The 16573-nt window shown below is 38.1% G+C and overlaps 1 non-coding gene across 1 annotated transcript; it reads left to right on the top strand.

Moving 5' to 3' along the window:
- Positions 1-4435: 4435 nt before the first annotated feature.
- On the top strand, positions 4436-4542 carry LOC111727095. The gene has a single exon (XR_002774727.1). It is a non-coding gene; the product is annotated as a U6 spliceosomal RNA (small nuclear RNA).
- The last annotated feature ends 12031 nt before the right edge of the window (positions 4543-16573 follow it).

Genomic DNA, 16573 nt, shown 5'->3' with positions numbered 1-16573 from the left:
TCATAGATACTGTGCCAGGAAATACTGCAACAGAGTCAAAAACAAATGATTCCAGTTCCCTACTGTACTAGTTTAATTCTAGGGAAAGAGACTCAAAAGTGAGAGCTCAGCACAGGCTAGGGGTTCCTAGGAATTGGGTCATACCTCATCATGAATCCACAGGGCCACGCTTTGTTCCTGGTACACAATAAATGCTCAACAAGTGTTTATTGGATAAATGCAAAAATATTGTGGGAAGGGTGGGGGGAGTGAAGATAAGAAGTGGTTGCGGGCGGCACCTGTGGCTCAAGGAGTAGGATGCCAGCCCCATACGCCAGAGGTGGTGGGTTCATAACCCAGCCCTGGCAAAAACTGCAAAAAAAAAAAAAAGAAAAAACAGTGGTTGCTGAACAGATGCGAAATTACAGTTAAATGGAAGGAAGACATTCTAACCTACAGCAATGTAGAGTGCCTATAGTTTCAAATAGTTTATTGTACGTTTGCAAATAGCTGGAAGAGAGAATTTTTGAATGTTCTCCAAATAAAGAAATGATAAAGGCTTAGGGTGATGGATATGTTAATCACCTGCTATGATCATTACACATCATATGCGTGTATCAAAATATCACTTTTTACCCTACAAATAGGCACAATACTTATGTGTCAACTGAAAATTTAAAAAGTGCAAAACAAGGTAAGGTTTTGGCCACAGTGATAAGGGTATGATGTGCTACAGCAGCTTAGAAAAGAGCTTCTCCGTGTGGCCTCAAGAGTTCCCAGGAAGTATTAAATATTCACTTGCTCTTCTCCCTTACCTGCCCCTTCTCTCCTGACCCCCAAGTGCACGAACACGCAGACATACACATCCTCATCTCCCTAAAATTTCAATGGAATATTTGATTGCAGTTTGCCAAGATTCCTGCATAATTAAAAATGTATTCTTTTAATCACTAATATTTTGGCATGTTTTGAGTCTGCATATGTAATGGCTTCAGCAGTTCTCCACTGTGGATGATGTGAGTATGTCTTGAGTGTCTGTGCTGCTCCTGGGCCTGTGTGTCCACGAATCATTCCTCTCTGGCTCCTGCTCTGCTCTGTAGTATGAGGTGGATGACAGGGAGGCTGGGTTTCCAGCCGCTGCAGTCAGAGGGCTCTACCTGGGTTCAGTTAGTGGCAGGCACCTTTGGGGGCCAGGGTGATGGAAGAACGGAGAACCAGGGGATGCCTCCCTCTCCCACTGGGCCTGCGTCCCAGCCCGGGAGCTGCCTCTTTTGAGGAGTTCTGCATCTCTGATAGAGGATTTCTGCTGTTGCCAATCCCTAGGTTGCCTCACTGTCTCTTTTCTTGTTGTGAAGGTGGCCTTATATGAAGAAATGTGCTTCATGTAAACAGTCCTTTGCATAAACATTCACTGAGTTTTACATACTCAGAGCAGTTTTTTCTGGGTTAGACTCTGGTTGTCACGTTTCCCAGATAACTGCATTCTGCTGAAGGATTGAGCTGAAGGAAGTGGTGTTCAGATGTTTTCATCTACAATGAATCATCCCAGACAATTGTGCTCTCATCATAAAAATAATATTAGTAAGTGTGCTCTTATTAATTTCCATGTATTCTTTTATTAAGCCCTTCCAAGAAGTCTAGAATGTATGGCCATTTACTTTATTTCACAGATAAAGTAACTGAGCCCTAGAGACTTAATCTGACTCATCTGAGGCCACATTGCTAGTAGGCAGCAGAGCCTGGATTTACGCCAGCCCTTTGACAACACTGACAGCACTTGTCGTGGGTGCTGCTTGTTGTATACCCCCTCAGAGCCAAGCATCATTTCAGCAGAATGCCATTTCCCTTCCCTCTTAGCTGCAGTCTACATTAGTTACTTTCTTCTTTAAATGTTATCCATCCTGAGAAATCATAACACTATACTTACTAGAATTGAATTAAATCTATAATGTGGGCAAATGCAATCCAAGTGAGAGCATAAAGAAAACTCCTATGAACACAACATTCAAGCTTTAATTTGTGAATAATATGGGACTTTTTAAGTTTATAAAAGCTTTTCTGTTTACTTTATGATTCTCTATAATGTTCTGAAACATAAAGTTTGTTTGATACTTGAGCTTCTAGTATCTAAATTATTATTTCTACACATGTAGGGACTCTGAAAGATCAAAATCATACTTTATCGATCTCTGCACTCACAATACATAGTTCAAGGTCCAAGTCATCACAGGCACCCAATAAATGTGATTTACAATGGTAATTAGATGAATGAATATACATGTAAGTGGATGCGTATATGTGCAATGTTCTAATATAAATATATATGTTTAAGAACCTCTAAAATAAATACCCCAAGATCATCCAAAACATACCTGCCATAATTTTTAAAACTGTTTCATATTATATATATGATTGCATATTTCAGCATATGATTACAAAATAATTTACTAATCCATATTTTGAAATAAAGATGAAATATAGATGAAATAAACTCTGAGATGGTAATGCAATGATCACATTTATTCCTTTAGACCTCTGGTCTTCCATAGAAAGCTAAAGGCACAGGTTTCTCTAAAATCTGGTGACACACACCTGCCCTCCAAAAGGCACTGAAGAGATTAATAAGCTAGCATAAATGCACAAGAGAAAAGAGAACAAGACAGAACAGTGTGGCAAACAAGAGCCGTTAACTACATCTTGTAAACTAAGAAGTTGCTGGACAATTAGATGAATTATGTGAGAAAACTGAAAGTTAAGGCTGCAATGAGAAGGAAATAAAGCAGGTTGATTCACAGAAAGGCTCAAGATTTGAGGATTCAGGTACTATACAAAGCAGGAAGCATGCGTGAATCTGATTATAAGAATGGTTGTTCAAAAGTTTGTAAAGCAAGCAGTTGCATTCTCAGACGTCTCCCCTCAAAAAAGTAAATGGGCATTCACTCTCTTTTCACTTTGGTAAAAGACAGGAGGTTGAATCCTAGGACAAATCAAATTGCATAATTTCTGATTTTGACAATGCTCTGGATGATTGAGGGTAGTGGTAGGTATTTTCATCCAGAAACCAGGAGAATTTATATTCTAAATTGTGGGCCTTCAATGAGGGGGCCCACGTCATCCTACCCCCTTCTATATACACACCGCTGCTAAGAGCCAGGCCTAGCCACCCAGTAGAACTTTGAAAGACTCCTTCCCTCTTGCAACTGATTTGCCCAAGAGAAAAACCCAGGACAGACTGACAGTATTTTCCTAATAAAAAAACATATTCCCCTCTGATTACCCCTTCAGGGATACTCAAAGTCAAGAAACACTGCTTGACTTTCAAAAGCCATCTTAATGTCTCAGTAGTAAATGTAAGTAAACTATTGCATTAAAAATGCCCCAACTTTGAGGAAAGCTTCTTAGATAACTCATCAAAATCAAAACAAGCTAACAAAAGACCTTCAAAGCTTAAAAGTTATACAAACAAACAAACAAAAGTTATACAAACAGCAAGCAAAAAGAACATTAAAAATTCCAGGTTTAGTATTATCAGGTGTTTAGAGAAGATAGTAAGATAAAATCAGAGTGCTATAAAGGAAACATACAGAAGGAAAATAAAACACAAAACTATGATAGCATAAATTTAAAAAAACAAAAAACCTCTCTGTGAAGGAATTGAATGAAAATCTTCTCCAAAATAGCCATAAAAGATGTCATAAAAACATAAAGAAAAAAGCTAACATTAGTTGATCAACTCAAAAGGTTCATTTCCGGAGTAACAGGAATTTAAAGAAGAGAAAACAAGGAATATGAAAAAGGTAGACCTATCAGGGAAATAATCAAGAAAGTGTTTTAGAAGTAAGAGCACGAGACTCCAAGTTTAAAAAGCCAACTAAATCCTAAAATAAATGAATGAAAAAAAGACTCCAAACCTCATAGTCATTAAGTTTCAAAATATTGGGAATATAGAGAAAATTTTAAAAGCTTCAGAAAGCAAAAGCAAGTCATTTATAATTGATCAAGGGTCAGAACGGTATCAGAATTCTTAAAACATCGTTAAAAGCTAGAGTAATGCTTTGAAAGTGAAAAATGTATGTTAGTTTGAAATGGGTGGAGGGAGAATGTGGAAATCTTTATTCTGCAATCATTATACATTTTAATGATTTTTCTATATATATATATATTTTTTTTTGGCTCCCAAGTATCATTTTTAAGAAGTTACTGTAAATTAGCATGTAGTAAAATATTAAGCCTTGCCCAAAGAGCTATTCCAGCTTTTGCCCTCAGCTTTTGGAAAGTAATACCTAGACCTTTGGGAGCTGACGCCTGACAGAAGCATCTTTACTGAGGGCCTTGGCTCATGCAGCAGAGTGTAAGGATGTGATTTAGGGTAGAAAAGGCCATACCAGGAAGACAAGGCAATTTAAGCTGAGGGTTTTGGGTCACAAGGTATCAATCAATTCAGAGACCAAGATCAGTGCTTGCTTCGGCAGCACATATGCTAAATTTGAAACCATACAGAGAAGATTAGCATGGCCCCAATGCAAGGATGACACGCAAATTTGTGAAACGTTCCATATTTTTAGAGACCAAGATCAACCACAAGTGTAATCAATCCATTAATCAAGCCTGTATACTAAAACCCCAATAACACTGAACATTAAGGCTCAGGTGAGCATCTGTGCTTGTCAGTATTCCATGCACGTTGTCACACATCAATGCCTGGAAAGTGAAGCAACCCGACTCCACAGGGAGAAAACCAGGAGGTTCTGCACCTGGTGTTTCCCCAAATCCCACCCGTGTGCTTTTTGCTTTGCCTAATTTTAACCTATATTCTTCTCCTGTAATAAACCATAACCATGAGTCAAACAGCCTTCAGGGAGTTTTGTAAGCCCTCTGGAAAATCATCAAAACTAAGAATTGTGTTGGGAAACTTTCCAATTTATCATTGCATCACAAGTGAGGGTAGTCTTGTGGGGATTATGATTCTTCCAAGTTTTATAGTTGATTCTCCAACTATCATAAATATGCTTCACCAAAGGAAGAAATGACATGTATTGGGGTCTTAGAATTGAGACATAAAACAAAAGTAGAAGGTGAGTAGAATTTCAAGATGAAGAGTTAAGGACACCCTAAGACATCAGAGATGCAGCTGATCTTAGTAAGCACCAGATTAGAACAGGAGAGTAGAGAGAGCACCGGATAAGTACATTAAAAAGAACAAGGAAAGCCATGTATGGTGAATCAGGCCTGTAATCCTAGCATTCTGGGAGGCTGAGCTGGGAAGATCCTTTCAGTTCATGAGTTCCAGACCAGAGTGAGCAAGAGTAAGATCCTGTCTCTACTAAAAATAGAAAAATTAGCCAGGTGTGGTGATGGGGGCCTGTAGTCCTAGCTACTTGGGAGGGAAGACAGAGGCTGTAGAGACTGTGGAGACTTTCTAAGTAGGGAGGCACTTTCACAAGGCCCTAAAGGTTAGTGTTATGTAGGAATGTGGGTCATGATTCAATTTTTCCATTTCTCAAGCTGGAAATACATATTTTTACATGAGAAATTTGATTCTTATACAAAAATACCCGATCTCTAATTTTTTTTATTTAAATTTTATTTTCAGATAATTATAGATTCAGGGTTGTAAGAAATAATATAGAGAAATCTTCCAACTTCTAAATGATGACAACAAATATAACTTAAAATATTTTGCAGTATAAACATAACAAACCTATAGGAACGAATTCATTCCACCAACATATCACTAGTTTGCAGCTTTGCTGCACAATATTACTTTTATTCTGATTAGGCATTGTTTCAAGTTAAAAACAAGACTCTGATGATGCTTTGTCTTTATTTCTAAAATCATATTCAAGATCACTGAATTCTTTTTCAACTTCAAAAATGACTTGGAATTTGGCATCATTTAGATTCGCTCAATGCTAAATATTCATTTACTAGTTCAATCAAGAGACCCAGAAAAGCATATGCTTTCTAGTGGGCTCTCCAGTGTGGAGTCAGCTACCAGGTTTGAGTTAAGACTCTTCACTTACATTGGTAGTAAAATCTCGGGTTCTGTCACCAATGGGACAAGATTGTGGCCTTCCTAATCACGCTAATCTTCGTGCTGGGGATATTTCCCTAAGAACCAGTGCTCTCAGAAATCTTCTGCAAAATGCTACTCCAACTTCAAACTACAGCCAGAGTCCTTGAGAAATAAGCACTTCCTTTAGATAATATCTAGAATTCAACCATTCTCACTATTTCTACCACTATCCAGGCCCCTTGAAAAACTCCAAAACCCCAATAGAAAACTCCAAATCAGTCACCTGCTTCCACTCTTGTTTTCCTTGATCTTTTCTCCTAACAGCCTAAAAGTGGTCCTTAAAAAATGCAAGTCAGGGCAGTGCCTGTTGCTCAGTGAGTGGGGTGCGAGCTTCATATACCGAGGGTGGTGGGTTCAAACCCAGCCCCGGCCAAACTGCAACAACAACAAAAAAATAGCCAGGTATTGTGGTGGGTGCCTGTAGTCCCAGCTACTTGGAAGGCTGAGGCAAGAGAATTGCCTAAGCCCAAGATCTGGAGGTTGCTATGAGCTGTGACACCATAGCAAATCTACCAAGAGCAACAAAGTGAGACTCTGTCTCTAAAGAAAAAAAAAATGCAAGTCAAATGATGTCAGTCATCAGTGCAATGTCATTCAATGGCTCCATTTCACTCAGCCAGTGTAATCATGTTGACTACAACCTCTGTCCTCCTTCCCAACCTCCCTAGCTCTTTCCACACTCTGATTTTAATAGTTAGTTCTCCAAAAGGTACCCACCTCGAATCCTTGAAAAGTATGAGTTTTAAGAGTCACGAGAGGGTCTGCTTATCCTAGGTTAACTGGGTGAAAACTACAATCCTATATATCCTTGTCAAAGAAAAGCAAGAGGTTTTAGAGAGACACCCAAAGAAAAAGGCCATGTGAAGACACAGGCAGAGATTGGAGTGATGTGGCCATGAGCCAAAGAACACCTGGACCTTGCAAAATCTGATAGAAGGGAATGGAATTTCCACCAGAGTCTCCAGAAGGAAATTGGCCCAACACCTCAATTTCAGAACTAGAGCCTCTAGAAAGGAAACAGAATGAAGTCCTTTGCATTAAGCCACCTTATTTGCCATAATTTGTTACAGCAGCCACAAAGGGAAGTAAGTCAGCCTCTTCACTGCTTTAGACATATTGGCTTCTGAGCTTTTCCAAAGAAAATTATTAAATTATTTATATATTAATACCTTTTTAAATTTTCATTTAAAATATAATAATTATACACAGGCCATGTTACAGACTAGATATGTTTCCAAGACCACTTTTAGGTCAGATTTGTATGCGACTGGGGTCTTTGATGAATAGAGCCTATATGGTGGTAATAATAATAATACTTAAGGGCCAATAACAGTACAATGTAATACTGTAATAATAATACCCCTGAGTGGCATTAAAATATTGTGTTTTTTCTTTTAATTCAAAGAAACAGAACATAAAAACAAACTTATACAAAAAGTTTAGATAAGAGAATTTCAAAAAGAATATTAAAGATTTACATTCACCTAATGTTGTATCAATCTTAGACTAATAAGAATGTTATACTTATTTTGACTTTCTAACCAAGTCAAAAATAATCTCTCTATTCAATAATTAATCTACTATGCTGCTTAGTAATAATTGATATTTTCACTGGAGCACTGCTTTTCACATATTCCATTATTCTCAGTTTATCCCTTAATTTTTCCCACTGTTGAGTGACTGAAGCCTTCCCAATGAACAATAGTGTCCAGTATTTCTCTGAATGCTCAATTATGTCTTCTTTCATTTTCATTGTAAGCATCTTTCTTTTCTCATCACAGAAGGCTCACCTGGACTTGCAGTGGACTTTTGCTTTGGAAGCATGATGATAAGGATAAATAAAGATTCTCCAAATTGCTTGGTAAGACAAGTGCAACTATATGAACAATTAGACTAGCATTAGCTTAAAGACAGTATGCCTTTTTTGTTTACATGCATGAAATAAATTAGTTCCCAAATTATTAATTTAATTATTTCATTATAAATTATACTTATGGGAAGCCTTGGAAGCCTGCTCCTAAGTACAAAAGTCAGGTCGTCTGTAAACCAGGGACTGCCTCTGTATTTATGAGGTAAAATGTGATGTTTGAGCCATGTTGACATTGTGGAATGATCAAAGAAGGCAAATTAGCAGGTTCATCATCTCAAATCTTCACCATTTCTTTGTGGTGAGAACATTTAAAATTCTGTTAGAGGATCTGTCTCTGTGTGCCTGACTTATTTCACTTAGCATGTTGTACTCTGGATTCATCCATGTCTACATTTTCTTTGAAGAACTTTAGGTACGTTCCAGGCACAGGGAAATAGCATTTCCAGTCTTTTAAGATGGAAACAGTCTCTGAGAGACCCAAAAGTCTTCTCAGGGTCTTCTCTGAAGTGCCGCTTACTGGGGAAGCCCATCCTGATGACGCCATTTAAAACTGCAACTCCCAGCACTCCCCTCCTCCTCTGCCTTATTTCTCCCCACAACATCTTCACATACTTTGTTTTATTATGAGCGTGTTTATCATCCATCTCCTTCAATGACAGTATAAGCTCAGGGACGGTAGGGACTGGATCTCGTTTATTCACACCTGCAATACCTACCCTACCTGTGGTAGGGGAAACACTGGAAATATGTCCAAGGAATGTGTGTGTGCATGAGTGTATGAAGGCACCAGGGAGGGAGCTGGAATCCTCAACATAGTGTGATTTTTTTGCTTTTAAATTAGATCAGTGTACTGAGACTTTTATTCCATGTTGCCATTTTACTGAGCTTTTTCTTCTTTTAACAAGTTTTATTCTCTTAACACAGTCCATTTTCTTTTAGTGATCTTATGCAAATAAAATTATAATGCTTTGGTTATGAGTTGCCATATTTTATTACCCCAAAGCTTGTTTTTCATTTTCTATACATTGTACATTTTATTTTTGATCTGCTTTTTTAATGAACAGTGCACCCTTTTACTTTGAGTCTTTTAACTTTAACATTCTTCTACTTACTACTAACTTTATTTTATGTCTTTGTTTACATTGGATCCAAATTACTAGTGGTGTACTGGTGATGGACATGGATTCTGGGACCATTGTACGCTTGTTTGAATCTCATTTTTGATACTTACTAGAAACGGGGCTTTAGGGAAGTTACCTCTTGTTTTCCATTCAGAAACATCATTAACATTAGGCTTTCAAAACAGGAACATCTGCATTGTGTACTCCATAAAAAAAAAAAAAGGAGTGTGAAAAGCATTATAAATCATGAAGTGAACTGCCCTAAAGGCTAAAATTGGTGCCAACTTAATAAGCCCACTTTGGTTTATGAAATATTTGCACTCTGTCTGACAGTCTACAGTAAAAACCTGTGGTAGGTTTTCAATTGGATAAAAGGAAAACCAGAATATATTGGAATGAGGCCACATTTATCTAAATCAGCAGAGACATTTCCTACTGCAGTGACCTTCACTATGTTCTGAGGACTACAGCGGCATTGAGAAACATGTTGTTTTTTCCTTAAAGATATAAAATATCCTGAAAGGGTCTCGCTTGCTCTAGGTTTTGTCCTATGATCAAGTATTCAGGATCTTATCATAAGGATTTCATATGCTTGAAGTTATACATTTCTCTCTACCACAAGCTAACATTACATTTTACAGAAATGCTAACATTCTCTCAGAAATGTCACATCCCTTTCCGTAATGATCATCACTCCAAACAACAGCTCTTTAAAAACCCATTGTGCTGGCGTCTACAGAGAGGAATATTCTTAAGATGACTGGAATCAATCAATGTAATGGAAAACCTAATGTTTAACATCTGTACACAGACCTATAGATGGGACAAAGTAAAGACTCTAGGTAAACTAATTTCTTTTCTTTTTATGAAAGAGACAGTGGGTTGAATTTGTAATCTCTTTGTTTATTACAGATTCCAGTGCAATGGTCAAGATCCTGCAGAATAGTCCTGTGGAACATTTGTAAAGATTAATACAATTACTTTATTCAAGTTGCCAAACTTTTAAATATGCTAATTCAAACTATGAGCAATTAAGTTAAAAGTAGTAAGATATTCTTTTTAAATTGGAAGGAGAAATATGGGGTTAACTTTATCTTAGTTTCTCCCATCTTTCAGTTTGGCAAAATCAATTTTCCTGAATTTTCTGTCAAGTTGTTATCACTTGATAATTAAAAGAGATATATGTCCTTGTATTCTTATAACTTATATGTGTATATATAAGTATATATGCTATGAATAAAATATAGGAATCTCATATACATGGTGACATTTCCCTAGCACTACCAATATTAAAATGCCTGCTGAGTTATGTGAAATAATTTACTGAAGAATAATTCAAAATACCGAGTATATTCCTATCATTTGAAAAAACAAAACAAACCAAAAACCCATTAATCATCCATGCCATTTGCTTGTCTATAGATCTTATTCTTTTTTAAAAAATAAATTTTTTTTGAGACAGAGTCTCACTTTGTTACTATGGGTAGAGTTCTATGGTATCATAATAGCTCACAGTTCCTGGGCAAAAGTGACCCCCTTGACTGAGCCTCCTCACCCCACCTCCAGGAGCTGGGACTACAGGTTCCTGCCACAATACCTGGCTAGTTTTTTTTTTTTATTTTTAGTAAAGTCAGGGTTTCACTCTTTCTCAGGGTGGTCTCAAACTCCTGAGCTCAAGTGATGCTCCCAACTTGGCCTCTCAGAGTGCTAGAATTACAGGCGTGAGCCACCGCACCCTGCCTATAGCTGTTATGCATAATTTGACAATGAGCTATAATTAGAGAGATGGCCTGAATGACCTTTATTCTTTAAAATGTGACCCATCTGGTCCTGCATTTTTTACTAACATAGCTTCACATTGGGCAACTTTAGTTATGGCATTATCACTGGTGTAGCAAATTTTTCTGTACTCTAGTATGGTATTCAAGAAAAGAATAATGAACCGCTAAGATTTAAGAAAATGCTTTGAGTATGGCATGATTCTTAGTTGGCGGGTGTCACATATTGGTGTAGCATGTGGTGGTATGGGGGATATTGGAAACGTAGGAAGTATTTAGAGCACAGTGGTAACTCAGGCTCCCAAATTATGCTTTCAAGAAGTCTCACTATTTTTTGTTTGTTTATAAATAAAATTGTAACTATTCATTCTTTAAAAAATATTTATTGATTACCTATTTTGTGCTAAAACCTGTTCTAGGGAATCAGGCTTCATGAGTGAAGAAAATATGGCATAGAAAAGAAAGCAAAATTTTAGCTGAATGAAGCTTACCCTCTTGGATGGAGTGAATAGACAATAAAAATAACTAATAACTAATGTATAGTGTGATAAAAATTAATAACCTACTGTTGAAAATAGTAAAAAAAAACAAAACAACAAAAAAAAAAAACAGAGCAGTATAAGGAGGATGAATTGTATGGGGTTGGGTTGGCTACATTACGACTTTAAATAAGGGCTCATTGAGAGGTGACATCCCTAGGAAGACCTGAAGGAGGCGCATGGGAGTTAGCAAGGCTGTTAACCAAAGTACAGATGTTGAGGCCAAGAATAGGTGTGAAAGACAAGGTCAGAGAGGTTGCAAATGCCGCAGGTGAAGACCATTCAGGGCTTTGTCTATCATCCTAAGGATGTTAGTTTTTTCTTTTGGAGAACTGAGAAGTCATTGCAGGGTTTTGATCTAAAAAGTAACATGATCTGACATATTTTCACACGATTACTCTGGCTACTGTTTTGAGAATAGAACATAGTTAGAAAACCATAGGAACAGGGAGAATGGTAGGGCAACAATGACACTAATCTAAGTGAGAGATGATATTGCCAGGGCCCGGGGTGACAAGTCACAGAAGAGATGAGAATGATGACAATATTATTCCCTGATTGATTGGATGTGAGCATGAGAAAAATGTAAAAAATGACTTGCCAATAGTTGGAGGAATTGACTGTTAAGGGCAAAATGAGCTGGAGAGTCCTGAGCTGCCTAATGTCAGAGTAATTGATTAAGACCAGGGATCAAAAGGAAGGCAACAGTCAAGTCTTTAATCTCTGCACTGGCAAGAAGCAGAAAGGAGAAAGTGCTTGTTCTCACTGTTTATTCTTTCCCAACAGAATGGCTCCAGGCAAGGGTCGAGTGGATCAGCACAGACTTGAGGAACATCTCACAGCTAAGGAAGCCTCAAACAAAAAGCTTCAGTCATTTTCTGGAAGCCCAGGAAAAGGCAGAGGATAGGGTTAGGAGAGAGTACTGAGTCAGGGTAAAAAAATACGTCTTTTAGGTTTCTCTCCAGACCCAAGGAGAAGAGGTCCAGGAGGCCCTGACAAAGTGGGCTCTGAATGAAAGTGCCTGGGCTAGGAATGCATATCTGAGTGACAGCCCAGCCGGCCAGGGGGCCTGAATCTTTGGCTGCACACTCTTCAGAGATTGCAGCACACTGGCTGTGCCCCAGGTCGGGTGGGAGGGCAGCTGTCCTCCAGGAGTCCCACCAAGCCAAGCTTTTACGATTGCCTAAGGCCTGAAAGATCACACATAGTTTTTGGTCCAGGAGACAGACTCTGATGTTGACAAAATTTTTTAGAGATGATGGGGCAATTCAGTTTTGAACATGTTCTATCTCCCATAAAAAACAACCCCTAAATCTCACATTTTAAAGATTAAATTTTTTCTTATACTACAGATCCATATAATTCCTGAATATATTATTTGTTTTTCTTAGTTTACTACTGTTCTCCTCATATCCAAGGGTATTTTTATTCCTGAAAATCCAAAAATGTATACTTTTTATACCATTTTGGAGCGACATGGGTATGTTTTCCTTTTAGTAAACATACTGTCGATAGGTAAACTAAACTAAACTCTAACAACCAGATGCGTGGCAAAACTCCCCGTGCAGCCAACACTCTAGCCTCCAGAAGCATTTGAGATAACTGAGGAAAATGTGTTTGATAGAGGCAGAAACAGTAAACTGAAAGCTAGCAGACACGATTCTGGTTTCTGCATTGACCTACGACATACGATTCAATTGTGGGCCATTTAAAGACCTTGACCTTAGAAAGATTTGTAATTTTTAACATCGTTAATCAACTAAGAATCTTACAATTGAAAGTGACATAAAGCCAAATCCAAACTATGTTAGGTCAAAATGGAATTTATTTTTTCCCCAAATTACAAAGTTCACATATTGGATTGGATTTAGGCACAGCAGCACCCGGGGGGCCTCCTGGGGCAGTGGGGGACTCACAGCCGCAGCAAATCCGTGTTGTCTTCCTTCTCAACTAGATCTCCCCTGCATACCAAGAATGTCACATCTTACTTCTTCATAATCTCAAAAACCCAGCAGAAGAAAAAATAAAAATAAAAAAAAGAGGGCTTTTTCCCCCTCAGGAAGTAGGACCGCAATCCTGAAGCTGGCTCTTGCTATCACAAAACATGCAGCTCCCTGGTTAAGTCACTCTGGCCGGATACCCGGCTAAAACCAATTAATCATCTTCCATTTCTGGAGATGGAGAGTTTAGCTACTCAAACACATGTGCTGCTAGCAGACGGGCAAATTTCTCAAAGGAAATGTGCAATTTTTTTTGGTGAAAAAAAAGTGATTGCAGATCTTAGGAGGTGAAAGGGATGTTATTTGGCAAAAAAACTACCGGATGCTCTTTATTTATAAAATAAGGGGTTTATACTAGATGATTTCAATGTATCTTGTTGTTCAATACTTTTTTGCAAGTCCCTAAGTCATTTCGTACTGTGAGCCTCTGGGTCTCCTTTACAGGTTAGAGTCATGCTGCTAGGAGGACTCTGGTGAAATTAGGAACATTATACAAATACAAGTTTAAAACGTCATACTATAGTCAAAACAACCCTGAGGGGGTTTTTCTTTCTCGTTGAGAAGCTAAGCTGCAAATCTTTTATTCTTATGATACTAAAAGATAGTTTAGTCTTGATTTTTATGGATTATATATCATTAATGCATTTATTATATTTGGTAGTTTTAGTATATGGACTTGTTAAATAAATGTGCATCAAAGATACTATTAAACTTATGGGACAAACTAATTCATGATGTTGCCATATAATAAAGTTACCTTTAATTCATTTTTTTTTTTTTTTTTGCAGTTTTTGGCCATGCTTTGAACCTGCCACCTCCGGTATAAGGGGCTGGTGCCCTACTCCTTTGAGCCACAGGCACCACCCTTTAATTCATGTTTTATATTTTAATTTTATTATTTATAATTTATGACTTGATATGGACAGTTAATATTTACATCCCTCCAATGCAACTTTTAATATAATATTGATACAGGGCAAGTGCACCCCAGCTGGAACAGGGCCAGCCACCCGGGAAGACCTGTGCCCTGCTGTTGCTGCAGCGGGTAAGGCGAGGAGAGAGCTGGAGAACCAAGTGCAACAAAGAGGGCGAGTGGGAAGCCCCCACAAACCTTGGGTTCCTAGTAGTTGAGGGAGACCAGGGCACAGCCTGTGCTGCTGCAGGTATTAACCCCAGAACCACCCTTGGACCTAGAGAGCCCTCCTCTGACTGCAGTACTGCCCTGTGAGCATTTCATGGGCCTAAGTGTGATACAGGGTTCCCCCATTCAGTGATGGGGCCTGGGCATTTCATTTCCTAGGCCTGCACAGTTTCATGAATGGACCGTATCCATTCATTAATGCATTCATTCACCTTGCCCCTAGCAGAAGGGACTGTATCCATTCACTGATGTACTCATTCATCTTACCCCAGCTCAAGGGACTGTATCCATTCACTGATGTACTCATTCATCTTACCCTAGCTCAAGGGACTGTATCTATTCATTTATTACCAAGTCCTGGCCAAATGTAACTATATGTCCTTAGACAAAATATATCCTTAGACAAAGAACCCAGGCAGAGAGGAGATTTTCTGACTTGGGTTTTCCCCTCTGCCAGAAGCTCTGGTACTTTCTCTGTATTCTTTCCTGTAAAATAAATCCTGTCTTATCACTGATCTGTGGTCTATTGATTCATTCTGTGAATCCCCTAGACCAAGGACCTACTGAAGAAGAAATTCTGGTAACAGTATTATCGTCCATTTTTATTATTTCACAATAAGATTACCTATTATTTTTTCAAGCCATCATGCTTATTTTTCAAGGGGTGAACTGACTTTCATTCCATTCTGGTTTGGCAATAGATAACAGACAAGAATAATTATCACTTTCAAAATAAGGGTACCAATTCTTGACCTATGTATTACAACTATGACTGAAATTGATTGTATTGAATGAAACTTAAAACAATAGAATGCTTAAATGTGCAAATAATGTGGTTTATTATAATAGCAATTAAAATGGTTAGCCTCAGAAATGCCTGCACCATTGGGATAAAATGAACATGTTCAGATGAAATGAAATGATCATGAGTTTATGGAGATTTAAAATTTTTGAATTTAACAACTTAACCATTGCTTGTCAATCAAGTTAACTTGTTAATAAATTTGACCTATGAACTTTCACCAAATGAAGACTTTACTATCAGCTTTTTCAAGTTTCCTTTTCTTGTACCAAGAGCAACTATTTCATTTCGGGGTTTTGTTTGTTTTTAGCCAAACCAATTAATTAGTGGCCATTAACTGATCTAAGCAAGTCCTGCTCCTGATTTTTTTCCTCCTGCCAAGCACTTCCCTTGTGGAGAGAGTGTTTGACCACCCACATTTACTTGTCCCTGTCCAGGCAGTGCATATCGCTTAAACATGCCTGTTATCTATCCACTTTTCCCATTAACTAATACTCAATGTTATCTCTGGTTTAGGCTACATGTTCAGAGAGGGGTCAGTTCATTGTCTCACGGTGAGTGGTGGCAGACAAGTTAAGGAATTAGAGTGTCATTCAGTGAGATAAGATACTGTGACAGAAGGGAGCAGGTAAGTGAAAATGACTTTCAGTGCTCCTGGAGCATGGATCGTTTGAAAACAGGGGAGATTAATGTGGATTCATATAATATCAATCATAGGTATCGTCTCCCATAATGAATAATATATCCATTTTATACACTAAAGAAATATTAAGATGCCTGACATACATAGGAGAGAAAAGCTTTTTATTTATTTGTTTGTTTGTTTTTGAAACAAAGTCTCATTACATTGCATGAGGCTAGAATGCAGTCCATCAGCCTAGCTCAAATCAACCTCAAACTCCTGGGTTCAACCAATTCACCCACCTCAGCCTCCTAAGCAGCTGGAACTACAGGGGCCACCACAATGCCCAGCTAATTTTTCTATTTTAGGAGAGATGGGGGTCTGGCTCTTATTCAGGCTGGTCCTACCTCCTAAGCTCAAGTGATCCCCCCACCTCGGCCTCCCAGAGTGCTAGGATTATAGGAGTGAGCCACCAGGCTCAGGTGATAGAGAAAAGATTTTTATAATATTATGATAATCCCTTGATTTAAAAATGATACACAGAGATTATACCTTTTAGTTCTCATCCATTGTAAACAAATATTGATTTTGATGAGTCAATACTTATATTTCGCAGAGAATAATCCTAGACAACCTAGTTATGTT

Source organism: Otolemur garnettii, unplaced genomic scaffold, assembly GCF_000181295.1.
Source record: "Otolemur garnettii isolate 467f Iridium unplaced genomic scaffold, OtoGar3 scaffold00093, whole genome shotgun sequence".
NCBI lineage: Eukaryota > Metazoa > Chordata > Mammalia > Primates > Galagidae > Otolemur > Otolemur garnettii.
The sequence above is the reverse complement of the archived record's forward strand: the minus strand, read 5'-3'. Positions and strand labels throughout refer to the sequence as shown.